This window comes from Bubalus bubalis, chromosome 7 (genome assembly GCF_019923935.1).
Source record: "Bubalus bubalis isolate 160015118507 breed Murrah chromosome 7, NDDB_SH_1, whole genome shotgun sequence".
NCBI classification, from domain to species: Eukaryota; Metazoa; Chordata; class Mammalia; order Artiodactyla; family Bovidae; genus Bubalus; species Bubalus bubalis.
The window spans coordinates 3,328,641-3,343,195 of NC_059163.1; the positions used below are offsets into that span (position 1 = coordinate 3,328,641).

Sequence of the window (14,555 nt, forward strand, 5' to 3'; positions counted from 1 at the left end):
TTGGGTCTGAGTCAGGCTGGACCCTGCCCTCCCCCAGCAGGTAGTTTTAACTGAACCTCACCTGAGACCCCATGGCTCAGAGGGTAAAGCATCTGCCTGCACTGCGGGAGACCCAGGTTCGAACCCTGGGTTGGGAAGATCCCCTGGAGAAGGAAATGCCAACCCACTCCAGTACTCTTGCCTGGAAAATTCCATGGATGGAGGAGCCTGGCAGGCTACAGTCCACAGAGTCGCAAAGAGTCGGACATGACTGAGCGACTTCACTTTCTTTTCTTTCTTTCTCACCTGACATGCTGGAGGAAGAGACCAATGACTCCACAGGAAACAGGGCAGATGGACGCAGACAGTTCCTATTTGTCTGTGTCCTTAAAATATACAAAATGAGGCTCAGTACCCCCAACCAGAAAGACAAAGGGGTCCCAAGACATGCCCTGTCACCTCCCAGCTCCTCCCTGAAATCTGCTGGCACACCCTCAGTGGGCTGCGGGGAGGGCAGGGCCTTGCCATGCTGAGGGCGGGTTACCAGTCAACCAGCCAGCTCCTATAAAATCACAGTGCCCTTTGCCCAGAAGCCCCACCTGTGGGAATACTCTGCAGACGACTGTCCGCTTCTGACAGGGCAGGGCTCCAACGGAGTGGGGGCTCTGTAACAGTGACACCTTGGAAATGACCCAGGTGTCACAAAATTCACACTCCAGACTGGCACCGAGCAGTGTGAAGCCGGTCTCAGGGCGTCAGCAAGGGAAGACCTCTGAGCCACAGTAAGTGAGGAATGCAAGAAGCAGAGTGCTCTGGGTGCCGCCTTCTGTGTTCTGAAGGGGGTGAGAATACTTTCATATTCCCCGCCTTTGTGAGAATAAACTGGAAGGATCAGGACATCAGCGGCATGGAGGGCTGAGCAGGGAAGCCCCGGGGACTTTTGAGGGTGGTCCTGTGATGGTCGCTAGCTGATGCCATGCGTTTTTCCAAAGACTTTAAACTTCATAGCACAAAGCGAACCTTAACGTATGAAAATAAAGCAGATTCAGGGGGACTTGGGAATCCCAGAATGGAGGCCGAGTCCAGCAAAGCTGTGAACTGTACTATGAACGAAAGAAGTGCCTCAATGACCGGAGGGGAGAGGTGCCTGCCCACCAGCCCGGCGATGAGCACAGGCTGAAGACTGAAAGCAAAGACCCCACCTCTGTGTCCTGGGCTCCAGCTGGTCACCGTGTTTCGCACGGGGCCTGGGTTTCAAAATCTTAACGCTTCTGTACGTGTGTCCAGCCGTCTGAATGTCAACTGTCAAGTAAATGGTGGTTGGTGGTGATACACGGGTTTCTCACTGTTGGAGCAGGAGTTACAGAAAACCCAGGAGTGGAAACTGGAATGACCCATGGGGTGCTGGCTTAGAGATCAGTGAGAATTTGAATTTCACAGGACAGAGATACATGTGTTACACGTAGAAATACTCATTAGATGTGTGTGTATGCACAGGTTGGAATACACGTATATACAGGCAAACTTACAGATATATGTATATAGACAGGTTAGTATACACATACACACACCAACTTATAGCGGCTGGATGAATCACAAGCTGGAATCAAGACTGCTGGTAGAAATATCAATAACTTCAGATATGTAGGTGATACCACTCTAATGGCAGAAAATGAAGAGGAACTAAAGAGCCTCTTGATGAAAGTGAAAGAGGAGAGTGAAAAAGTTGGCTTAAAGCTCAACATTCAAGAAACTAAGATCATGGCATTCGGTCCCATCACTTCATGGCAAATAGAAGGAGAAAAAGTGGAAACAGTGACAGATTTTATTTTCTTGGGCTTCAAAATCACTGCAGATGGTGACTGCAGCCATGATATTAAAAAACACTTGCTCCTTGGAAGAAAAGCTATGACAAACCTAGACAGTGTATTAAAAAGTGGAGACATCAGTTTGCTGACAAGGTCCATCTAGTCAAAGCTATGGTTTTTCCAGTAGTCATGTATGGATGTGAGAGTTGGACCATAAAGAAGCTGAGCCAAAGAATTGATGCTTTTGAACTGTGGTGTTGGAGAAGACTCTTAAGAGTCCTTTGGACTACAAGGGGATCAAACCAGTCCATCCTAAAAGAAACCAGTCCTGGATATTCTTTGGAAGGACTGATGCTGAAGCTGAAACTCCAATATTTTGGTCACTTAATGTGAAGAGCTGACTCACTGGAAAAGACCCTGATGTGGGGAAAGACTGAGGGCAGGAGGAGAAGGGGACGACAGAGGACAAGATGGTTGGATGGCGTCACCAATACAATGGACATAAAACAGAGCAAACTCCGGGAGATACTGAAGGACAAGGACAAGTTCATGGGGTCGCAAAGAGTCGGATACAACTGAGTGACCGAACAGCAACATGTACAGGTTAACCTATAGATGTGTGTGTTTACATGGATATGTGTACACACACTCATGTATCTATCCATGGGTTTATATACACATATATGTCAGCTGAGAGGATCTAAAAGAAAAGACACAAGTACCAACAAGCACACTCAGAGTGCAGATAAGACACCTTGGTTCCTAAAGCCATTCTCCAGCAAACAGAATCTTTGGAGAAATGGCTGATTCCAGGACTGGGTCAGGACAGACACATGGTAAGCCTGGCTCGTTGTGACAGAAACACATCTGAGGTTATTGATGTTTCTCCCAGCAATCTTGATTTCAGCTTGATATTCATTCAGCCCAGCATTTTACATGATATACTCTGCATATAAGTTAAATAAATAGGGTAACAATATACAGTCTTGTCATACTCCTTTCTTGATTTTGAACCAGTGGGTTGTTCCATGTAAGGTTCTAACTGTTGCTTCTTGATCCACAAAGAGGTTTCTCAGGAGATATGTAAGGTGGTCTGGTATTTCCATCTGTTGAAGAATTTTCCGGTTTGTTGTGATCCACACAAAGGCTTTTGCATAGTCAATGAAGCATAGGTAGATGGTGGTTTGTTTTTTTTTGGAATTCTCTTGCTTTCTCCATGATCCAACAAATGTTGGCAATTTATCTCTGGTTCCTCTGCCTTTTCTAAATCCAGCTTGAACATCTGGAATTTCTTGGTTCATGTACTGCTGAAGCCTAGCTTGAAGGATTTTGAGCATAACCTTACTAGCATTTGAAATGGGCATGATTGTCTGGTAGTTTGAACATTCTTTGGCATTGCCCTTCTTTGGGATTGGAATGAAAACTGACCTTTCCCAGTCCTGTGACCGCTGCTGGGTTCTCCAAATTTGCTGGCATATTGAGTACAGCACTTTAACAACATCATCTTTTAGGATTTGAAATAGCTCAGCTGAAATTCTATCACCTCCACTAGTTTTGTTCATAGTGATGCTTCCTAAGGCCACTTGACTTCAGACTGCAGGATGTCTGGCTCTAGGTGAGTGACCACACCACTGTGATTATCCTGGTCATTAAGGCCTTTCTCGTATAGTTCTTCAGTGTATTCTTTCCATCTCTTCTTACTCTTCTGCCTCTGTTAAGTTCTTACCGTTTCTGTCCTTTATCATGCCCATCTTTGCATGAAATGTTCTCCTGATATCTCCAGTTTTCTTGAAGAGATCTCTAGTCTTTTTCATTCTGCTGCTATCCTCTATTTTTTGCATTGTTCGTTTAAGAAGGCCTTCTTATCTCTCCTTGCTGTTCTCTGGTACTCTGCATGAAGTTGGGTGTATCTTTCCCTTTCTCCCTTGCTTTTGCTTCCCTTCTTTCCTCAGCTGTTTGTAAAGCCTCCTCAGACCACCACTTTGCTTTCTTGCATTTCTTTTCTTTGGGATGGTCTTGGTTGCTGCCTCCTACACAATGTTACGAGCCTCTGTGCACAGTTCTTCAGGCACTCTGTCTACCAGATCTAACCCCTTGAATCTGTCCACTGTAAATCCTAAGGGATTTGATTTCAGTCATATCTGCATGGCCTAGAGGTTTTCCCCACTTTCTTCAGTTTAAGCCTGAGTTCTGCAATAACAAGCTGATGACCTGGACCAGGCCGCTCCTGGTCTTACAGCGCTTCTCCATGGTCGGCTGCAAAGAACACAGTCAATCTGACTTGGCCATCTGGCGATGTCCATGTGCAGGGTCGTCTCTGTTGTTGGCAAAGAGTGTTTGCTACGACCGGTGTGTTCTCTTGACAAGACTTCCTTAGCCTTTGCCTTGCTTCATTTTGTACTCCAAGGCTAAACTTGCCTGTCATTCCAGGTATCTCTTGACTTTCTACTTTTGCATTCAGGTCCTCTATAATGAAAAGGACGTTGTTTTTTGGTGTTCATTCTAGAACGTCTTGTAGGTCTTCATAGAACTAGTCCATGTCAGCTTCTCAGGCATCAGTGGTTGGGGCATAGACTTGATACTGAACGGTTGCCTTGGAAACGAACGGCGATCACTCTGTCGTTTTTGAGGTTGCATGCAAGTACTGCATTTCGGACTGTTTTGTTGACTATGATAGCTACTCCATTTCTTCTAAGGGATTCTTGCCCACTGTAGTAGATATAATGGTCATCTGAGTTAAATTTGCCCATTTCAGTCCATTTTAGTTCACTGATTCCTAAAATGTTGATATTCACTCTTGCCATCTTCCACTTGACCATGTCCAATTTACCTTGATTCATGGATCTAATTCATTCCAGGTTTCTATGCAATATTGTTCTTACAGCATCAGATTTTACCTTCACCACCAGACCCATTGTAACTGAGTGTTGTTTCTGCTTTGGCCCAGCGGCTTCATTCTTTCTGGAGCTATTAGTAATTGCCCTCCGTTCTTCCCCAGTAGCATATTGAACACCTTCTGACCTAGGGGGCTGACCTTCCACTGTCATATCCGTCTGCTTTTTCATACTGTCCATGGGGGTCTTGTGGCAAGAATACTGGAGTGGGTTGCTGTTCCCTTCTCCACTGGACAACATGTTGTCAGAACTCTCCACCACGACTCATCTGTCTTGGGAGGCCCTACACAGTGTGGCTCAGAGCCTCATCGAGTTATGCAAGCCATGATTTCTGTCTAATCAGACAAATCTTAAGTGGAGGCATTTTACAAAGCACCATGAAATTAAAAGACACTTGCTCCTTGGAATAAAAGCTATGACCAACCTAGACAGCATATTAAAAAGCAGAGATATTACTTTGCCAACAAAGGTCCATCCAGTCAAAGTTATGGGTTTTCCAGTGGTCATATATGGATGTGGGAGTTGGACCATAAAGAAAGCTGAACGCTGAAGAATTGATGCTTTTGAACTGTGATGCTGTAGAAGACTCTTGAGAGTCCCTTGGACTGCAAGGAGATCCAACCAGTCCATCGTAAAGGAAATCAGTCCTGAATATTCACTGGAAGGACTGATGTTGAAGCTGAAACTCCAATACTTTGGTCACCTGATGTAAAGAACTGACTCATTGGAAAAGACCCTAATGCTGGGAAAGACTGAAGGCAGGATGAGAAGGGGACAACAGAGGATAAGAGGATTGGATGGCTTCACCAACTCAATGGTCATGAATTTGAGCAAGCTCTGGGAGTTGGTGATGGACATGGAGGCCTAACGTGCTGTAGTCCATGGGGCCGCAAAGAGCTGGACACGACTGAGTGACTGAACTGAATCAGACAAATCTTAATTGAGGGGCATTTTAGAAAGCACCAAACCAAAAGTCCTCAAAAAAATTAAAATAAGGAAAGTCTATACAGGTGCCTAAACTGATACAGGTGACCAACAGGCACATGAAAAGATGCTCAGCATCATAAATTATTAGAGAAACGCACCTCAAAACTGCAATGAGGTATCACCTCACACCAGTCAGAATCAGTTCAGTTCAGTCACTCAGCCGTGTCCGACTCTTTGTGACCCCATGGAATGCAATATGCCAGGCCTCCCTGTCCATCGCCAGCTCCTGGAGCTTACTCAAACTCATGTCCATTGAGTCGGTGATGCCATCCAACCATCTCATCCTCTGTCATCCCCTTCTCCTCCTGCCTTCAATCTTTCCCAGCATCAGGGTCTTTTCCAGTGAATCAGTTCTTTGCATCAGGTGGCCAAAGTATTGGAGTCAGAATGGCCATCATCAAAAAGTCTACTAAAAACTTGCTAGATTGGATGTGGAGAAAAGGGAACCCTCCTAAACTGTTGGTGGGAATGTATATTGGTGCAGCCATGATGGAAAACAGTATGGAATTTTCTTTAAAAAGTGAAAACAGAACTCCCATGCGCTATGCTGTGCTAAGTCACTTTAGCTGTGTTTAAGTCTTTGCCACCGTATGGACCCACACTTGCCAGGCACCTCTGTCCTTGGGATTCTCTAGGCAAGAATACTAGAGTGGGTTGCCACTTCCTACTCCAGGGGGTATTCCTGACCCAGGGATCAAACTCGCGTCAGGCAGGTTCTTCAACCACTAGCGCTACCTGGGCAGCCCTAGAACTACCAGATGACACAGCAATCCCACACTGGGGCATGCATCCAGAAAAAATTCTAATTCAAAGAGATATACACTTCCTTGTTGGTCCAGTGGTTAAGAATCTGCCTGCCAACACATGGGACATGGGTTGCATCCCTGATCTGGGAAGATCCCACATGTTGCAGAACTATCAAGCCCGTGTGCCACGACTATTGAGCCTGAACTCCTCAGACCCCCTGCTCCGCAGCAAAAGAACCCACCTCAATGAGAAGCTCATGCAGCACAGTTAGAAAGTGGCTCCCACTTACTGGAACCAGAGAAAGCCCGCGTGGCAGTGAAACCCAGCTCAGCCAAAAATAAATTTTTAAGAAAAGATACATTCACTGCTGTGTTCATAGCAGTTCAACTATTCACAAGAGCCAAGGGTGGAGCCAACCTAAATGCCTATCAACAGATATGACACATGCATACAACGGGGTACGACTCAGCCATAAAAGAGAACGAGATGATGCCATTCACGGCGACGCGGATGACCCTAGAGTGTGTCGCACTCAGTGAAGTAAGTCAGAAAGACGCTTACATGTGAGATCTAAATATCGACAGAAACTTACCCATGAAATGGAAAAAGATTCATAGCCACAGACAGTCATCTTGAGGTTGCCAAGGGGTAGAGGGGGATGGGGAAGGGTATAGTGGGAGTCTGGGGGCTAGCAGATGCGAACTATTATATATAGACTGGACGAACAACAAGGTCCTACTGTGTAGCACAGGGAACTCTCTTCAACATTCTATGACAAACCATATGGAAAGGAATATGAAAAAGAATGTGTGTGTATACATATATGCATAAAACTGATTTGTTTTGCTGTACAGCTGAAATTAACACAACACTGTACATTAACTGTACATCAATAAAATAACATTTAAACAAACAAACAAGGGAAGTCTGGGCACCCGTCCCAGCCCAGGAGCTCTGGGAGACATGATGACTGACTGTCCCATAGTGTCCTGGATGGGGTCCTAGAACAGAAAAGGGACATTAGGCAGAAACGAAGGGAAGCTGAATGGAGCATGGGCTCTCCCTAGTAATAACGAACGAACGCTGGTTCACGAGCCGTTACAAATGCACCAGAGACTGCGTGGGGCTGCAGGAACGCCATGTGCTCTATTGGCAATTGTTTTGGAAGTCTAAAACTGTTCTTAAAAAAAAAATCATATCTATTTTTTTTTTTAAGGCCCAGTAAGGTGGAACCACCTGGAAGTGTACAGAGAGAACAATTAAAGGCCAAAGACCCTGGAGGGCATGTCCCAGGCCAACTTGCTGTGTGGCCCTGGGCCAGCCTTGGAGCGCCTCTGTGCTATGCCTCCCCCAGCTGCATGAGAACTGCAAGAGCGGCCAAGCCCGGCTGTCCTTGTCATCCCCGGGGTACCAGGAAGACCAAGGTAGGCCTTCAGAGGAGACCCCAGTTCCAGCCACTATGAGCTGGTGGTCTCTAGCAAGTTATTCCACCCTCCGACCTCCCATCCCCCACCCTGGACACCCAGCGCTGGGCCAGGCCCCTCCACGGGTCACCTGAGACTCTGCCTGGGGCCACGCCCGCAGCCCCCTGGGGGAAGGAGGAAGGGTCGCCAGGCTCACAGGGTGTAAGGGTCGGAGGTGCACGGCCTCGCCTGGGCCACAAAGCTGACCCCTCACCACCAGTCCATCTGTACGAAGAGTTGGCAATACACCCCAGGACCCGGGGACAGAGCTGCTCCCCCCTCACCCCCTCTGACACTTCCTTGTCCAAAAGTCCCTCTTGACAGAGGCGCTGTCCCCAGGGCTGCAGGGACGTTGGACCCTGGGGGACTGAGGTGGGGGCTAGGGGATGGAGAGGGAGCAGAGACCCCCCGGGGCTGATCCCCAAGGAGGGCGGACAGCCTTAAGGGTGAGGGACCTGGCCCCTACCCCATCCCTCCAGCCCCAGGCTTCCACTCCTCTCCAGGGCCACTGGTGCGGGACTCAGCCACTGACTGCCTAGGGACACTCTGCTGACCCCAACATGCATGCTGTCATGTCGCAGATGGCAAATTGAGGCTCAGAGGTGGGTCCCTTACTCGCAGGCCAGGGGCTCAGCCAAGATGGGAATCTCTGGGGCTGCAGCCTCCAGGGCCATAAAGAGGCCCACCCCACCCCCACCGGGGAGAGGTCTGCAGCTCCTGCTTCACTACTGCTGCCTCGAAGCGGTCCAGCTTCACGGCTCGGCTCATGGCCCCCTCCTTGGACGCGGGGCTGCTTGAGCACTGCCCCGCCTCTCCCCAGCCAGGACGCTTTTGAGGTGCGCGCCCATGCACACCCTCCCCTGGCTTCCCCTGTCCTGACAGGTGACCCTCTGCACTCACGCACGGGGCTGGGGACAGCTTTGTAGGCAGTCTGGAACTTACCCCACTGGGGAAGGGAAGGAGGGAGGCACCTGGGGCCCCACACCTGCCTCTGCTCCTGTTCTGGCCCCTCGGGATGGTCCTGGCCACGTGATGCCTGTCCCGGCAGGAAGGCACACATTTGCAGCAAGCTGGCCCTCCAGGCTCTGATCAGGTGGCCAGGGCTGTCAGCCCGGGTCATTGGCTGCGCCCGTAGCCAGCCCGCCCCGCCAGGAAGGGGCCGGGTCTCCTCCACGACCTTCCTCCTCCTTATCGGTGGTGGGGGAAGTCAGCAATTCCTGGGTTAGCATTCCCCAGCCGGGCGGGGAGGAGCTGCCTACAGGCACGAACAGCAGGAACCTGGCTTCCTGACCGGACCCAGGGGATGTGGGGACACCAGGTGACAGGTGCCACCTCTTGGGTGTCCGTGTCTCAGAGGGGTAGGAGGCTGGGCCTTTGGATGCTGGGCTGCTCACAGCTCTTGCTGGGGCCGGGTTTCTGTAGCTAGGAGCTCAGCAAAGGTCCACTGAGCGGCCCCCTGTGCTGGGCCTGGCCACGCCAGCAGCAGGTCCCGAGGCGTCCAGAGGGATCCTGTCCCAGGCGAGCTTCTAACCAGGCACCGGGTGGCCTTGAACCTACAGTTCCTTGACACCAGACCCACCAGGTCAGCACCTGCCGGGGCAGGGCCTAGAAATCTGGATTATTAACGAATCCCAGGTGGCCCTGTCATTGGCAAGGGGCACCCCTGTCCCAAATGATATGTCTTCAGACATCCAAATAGGCGGGCAGAGTCACCGGGGGCCTGTGGCAGACGTGCCCCCCTGCCCCTTCTCAGATCCCCAAACCACAGGAGGGCGGCGGCCTTCCAGGACTGACTGTGTGACTTGAGGCAAGACTCTTAACCTCTCCGCGCCTCCCGTTCCTGTCTTTGAAATGGAGGAATGGGAGGTACGAGCCCCGGTCATCAACGCTTGTGAGAATTAAATGCGTTAGTAAGTTTTGAGGGCTCAAAACTAAGCCCTGCCCACAGATATACACACACGCACCCACACACACACATACACCCCCACACACAATATACACACACATACATCCATACTCACAATACATCCAAACACATACACACACCCACACGTGCACATAGACACACGCACACACCCATACACACAGTGCGCCCATACACCCACATACACAACACACACAAGACACATACCTACACCAATACACACAACATACACAATATGCATACACACACAATACACACACATATACACCCATACACACAATGCACCCACACACACACCCATGCACACACACGCATATACATACACACACACCCCCATACACACAATACTCCCACACACACCCATATACATACACACACACCCATACACACACCCATGCTCACACATCCATGCACACACACCCATATACATACACACACACACCCATACACACACCCATGCTCACACATCCATGCACACACACCCATATACATACACACACACCCCCATACACACAATACTCCCACACACACCCATATACATACACACACACCCATACACACACCCATGCTCACACATCCATGCACACACACCCATATACATACACACACACCCCCATACACACAATACTCCCACACACACCCATATACATACACACACACCCATACACACACCCATGCTCACACATCCATGCACACACACCCATATACATACACACACACCCCCATACACACAATACTCCCACACACACCCATATACATACACACACACCCATACACACACCCATGCTCACACATCCATGCACACACACCCATATACATACACACACATACCCATACACACAATACACACACATACACCCATACACATACATAACATACATGCACATACACATACACCCACACCTATATACATACACACACATATACCCATACACACAATACACACATACACCCACACCTATAACACACACATACACGTACACCCATACACATAGTGCACACATACACGCACACACAATACACACACACACAATACCCACACGCACACACACTACGCACACACACACCAGATGTGCAGTTGTGTCGGGTACCCTGTGGCTCTGACCTGACGCACGAAGTGCCGTGCGCTGTCCTGGGGGAGAGCTGGCTCAGGCAGGAAGGGCTGGGCCTGAGCCGGCTGTGGGGCTGGACAGGAGCTGGCCTCTCAGTGCCCGTCCGCTCTGAGGTGAATGGGCGAGTGGACGAATGAGGTACGAGGTGCCTGACGCTATCTCTGCTTTGACTCATGATGAGAGCGCAGAGCTCGCCCCCACACACCCTCCGAGCTGACACCTGACGGCTGTCCCTGTGGCCCCTGCCGCTGTCGCCTCAGTCCAGAAACCCGGCTGTCCCCCCGTGCTTCCTTGGGCTCAACGGTCAGGCCTGTCTGAGGCCGGGGCTCTGGCCTCAGGGCCCACGCTGCTGCAGTGTCCCCAAGTGTCAGCCACCCTTGGTCCACAGGCGATGGGCTTAAACACCTCTGATACATTTTCAACAGTGGGAGTAGAGATTTCACCCTAAACCAGGTATCTGGCTATTCTGAAAGTCGGGACGTCTGAACCTACAGGGCCGTGTTCCCCAGCCGCTCACCAAGGGCCCGCTGCGCCTTCGTAGAGGACACGCTGTCCTGAGGGCACTGGGAGCCCCCGCTCCTGGCTGGCGCCCTGCAAGTGCTGACCTGTGACCCTTGTCCCTAGACCACGGCTTGGCTGCTTGATTTCCAGGAAGCAGCTCAGAGCCTTGGAATTCTCAGTTGCGGCCCCGCCCCGCCCCCAAGCTCCGTCCTGTGGCTTGGCCCTAGGCCTAGGCTGACCCGCAGACCCCATCCAGCGGCCTGGGGAGGGTGCCGGTCCCTGGCCCCAGGGAGGCCAGATCCAGGGCTGAGAGGTAGTTAGGTCCTGGCCGCCCTCCTCGGGGGCCCTTCCCCAGGTCAAGGGCTGGCAGGGACCAGGCACCTGGCTCAGGCTTAGATTCCCAGCACCCGGCCAGGGCCCTTTTCACAGTGGAGACCAAGGCCCTGAGCAGCCCAGTGGCTTGGGCAGACTCTCCCCGCCGCAAGTCCCCAAGCTGGGGTCCCACCTCTCAGGCAGGCGATTTCCTGCCTCTCAGGTCTCAGTCTGGAAGTTCTTTAGTGCTGGAGACCTGTTCCCTGCCCTCCCCTCCATAACCCCACTAGTTTTCTCATGGGTCCCTGTCTTTTCTTTTCTTTTTATCTGCACCACACTGCTTGTGGGATTTTTAGTTCCCTGACCAGGGATTGAACCTGCGCCCCCTGCGTTGGAAGTATGGAGTCCCAACCATTGGATGACCAGGGAAACCCCATGGAGCCCTATGTTTTTCAGTCCTGGGTGCTGCGGGGCAATTCACAGGTCTCTCTGGGGAAGCTACGTTTCCCCATTTGCATATGGGAAGCGGCTGGGCCGGGAGCCCTCTGGAGACCACAGTCCCTGAGCGGATGCCTCCGCTTCTGCCAGATACCTGCCAGACTGCACGTATCACTGCTCCTCTCTCGTGAGCCCGCGTGGGAAGCCCTGACGCCTCTCATTCCTCTCTGAGACCCCCCTCAGCAGCCTCACATCCGTCCCCCTGCACCTGGCTGTGATGGGCTTGAAACTGGTACAGGAACCCCAGGGCTTCCATTATAGGCATGAAAAATGCAGACCATCTCGCCATGGGGACTGTGCTGCGGAAGCCAGAATTCACTTAAAAAAATCACCTATGTCCCAGATTTCTTGTCTTAACCTTTTAAAGACCATTTTGGAAATCTTGCTTTAAAGAAATGAAAGCCAAGTGCAACTTCTTTTTTACCAGCCTTGATCCTGAAGGGTGGGCCAGACCACCCTGGCAATCCAGGATGGAGGGGTATCGGGGGGGTCAGGGCTGTCAGCTGGGCGAGTCTCCCCAGCCTGCAGATGCCCTGGCAAGCCATGCAGAGAAGGGTGGACGGTGGCCTGAGGGGCAGGCATGATCCCTTCTGAGCGAGGAGGACCTACAAGAAACTAGAAGGCTGTAGAAAACGTGTCCCGACAGGCAGAGATACTCATGGCGGAGAAACATAAGCTTGAGTCAAAGGGACGGCGCTTGGTCTCACTCCTTCTGGGATAAGCAGTGTGCCCTGCAGCCAGAGCGACGTGCTAACAGGGGCAGGGCCTGAGACTGCCGGCAACAGGCATGACCCCAGCAACAGCAAGGCAGCTTTATATCTGAATCGGAGCTTGAAGCAACACCCCAAGGCCATATGAACGTGGTTCCTGAGTCAGGGTCAGGGGGGCTGTCTCAGCACACTCCTCGGACGTCCCTTGAGGCTCCCTCCAGGGCTGGGCCTATCCCAGACCACAGACAGTGGGAAGCTGACGTGGTGGCCGGGTCAACACTGACAACATGAACATATTCTCAAAGCAGCCTGCAAGGGCTTCCCAGGAGTGCTGGGGTGGGCAGCCTTTCCCTTCTCCAGGGGGCTTCCCAGGGGCACTGGGGTGGGCAGCCGTTCCCTTCTCCGGGGGATCTTCCCAATCCAGGGAGCGAACCCAGGTCTCCCGCATTGCGGGCAGATTCTGTACCAGCTGAGCCACCAGGAAAGCCCAAGAATACTGGAGTAGGTACCCTATCCCTTCTCCAGTGTATCTTCCTGACCCAGGAATTGAACCAGGGTCTTCTGCAGTGCAGGTGGATTCTTTACCAACTGAGCTATCAAGGAAGACCAGCAGTAAAGAACCCGCCTGCCAATGCAGGAGAAAAACGGGACTTGGGTTCGATCTCTGGGTTGGGAAGATCCCCTGGAGGAGAGCACAGCAACCCACTCCAGTGTTCTTGCCTGGAGAATCCCAGGGAGAGAGGAGCCTGGTGGGTAATAGTCCACGGGGTCACAAAGAGTCAACATGACTGAAGTCACTTCGCACGCACGACCTGCAAAGCCAGGCCAGAGGAGGGGATTTCAAAACATCGTGGGTGACTGAGCCCAGTTTTGGTTTTGAAAATGCTCTTTCGAGTAAAAGAGAATGGGTCAGAAGAATGCAAAACTGTTCTCTGTGGTCATCAGAGCGATGAGGTTGGGGCCATTAAGTGTTCATTAGACTATTTCTATATTTTCAGGGTATATCACACCTATTATTGAAGATGGCTATTTTCTGATCAGAAAAAGTACAGTGGGTAAGGAAAGTGTCTTGGGATGCACCTTCAGACATGGAGGCCTTCCTGAGCGAGCTTCTGAGCCCGAGGGTGGGCTCCCGACACCAGTGTCCTCAGCAGACCTGGGCTCGGGACCCTCAGCCCCCGCCCCCCACTTTTGCTCATGGTGTAGCCCCCCCAATCCCCACTGTGAAGAGGCACAGGGGTGGGTGAGCCCCAGGGAGGCTGGGAAAGGGGAGTAAGTCTCTCCTTGAGAGGCTTTGAGCAAGTCCCTCCCCACTGGGTCTTCTCCCTTTCCCCTTTCCACGTGAGATCAGATCCCTGGGGGTCCCCACCTTCACGTTCAGGCCAAACCGGGGGCGAGCCCTGCCCACCACTGCCCTCTAGTGGAAGACTGAGCATGAAGCACCACATGGGTCACCCCTCTGGGACGGGAGGGGCTAAGACCCCTACAGTGGGCTCAGAAGGAGCGCACCCAGGCTGTGTTCCTATAACCACCTGCCACCACCCTGGTCTTCTCTACCTGTTAAAGCCCCGATTCTTCATCATACAATAGCTCTGCGATTTTACTGACAGGTAATATGTA

General features: G+C 51.4%; 1 protein-coding gene across 1 annotated transcript in view; it reads right to left on the reverse strand.

Annotated features, from left to right (window-relative positions):
* The window catches only part of SH3TC1 (SH3 domain and tetratricopeptide repeats 1), a 61,749-nt gene extending 52,778 nt beyond the window's left edge, over nt 1-8,971 (reverse strand). The window contains exon 1 of the mRNA XM_025290543.3: nt 8,821-8,971. The gene's annotated coding sequence lies outside the window, so the exon portion shown is untranslated. The remainder of the gene's footprint in view (nt 1-8,820) is intronic.
* Nucleotides 8,972-14,555: the final 5,584 nt, after the last annotated feature.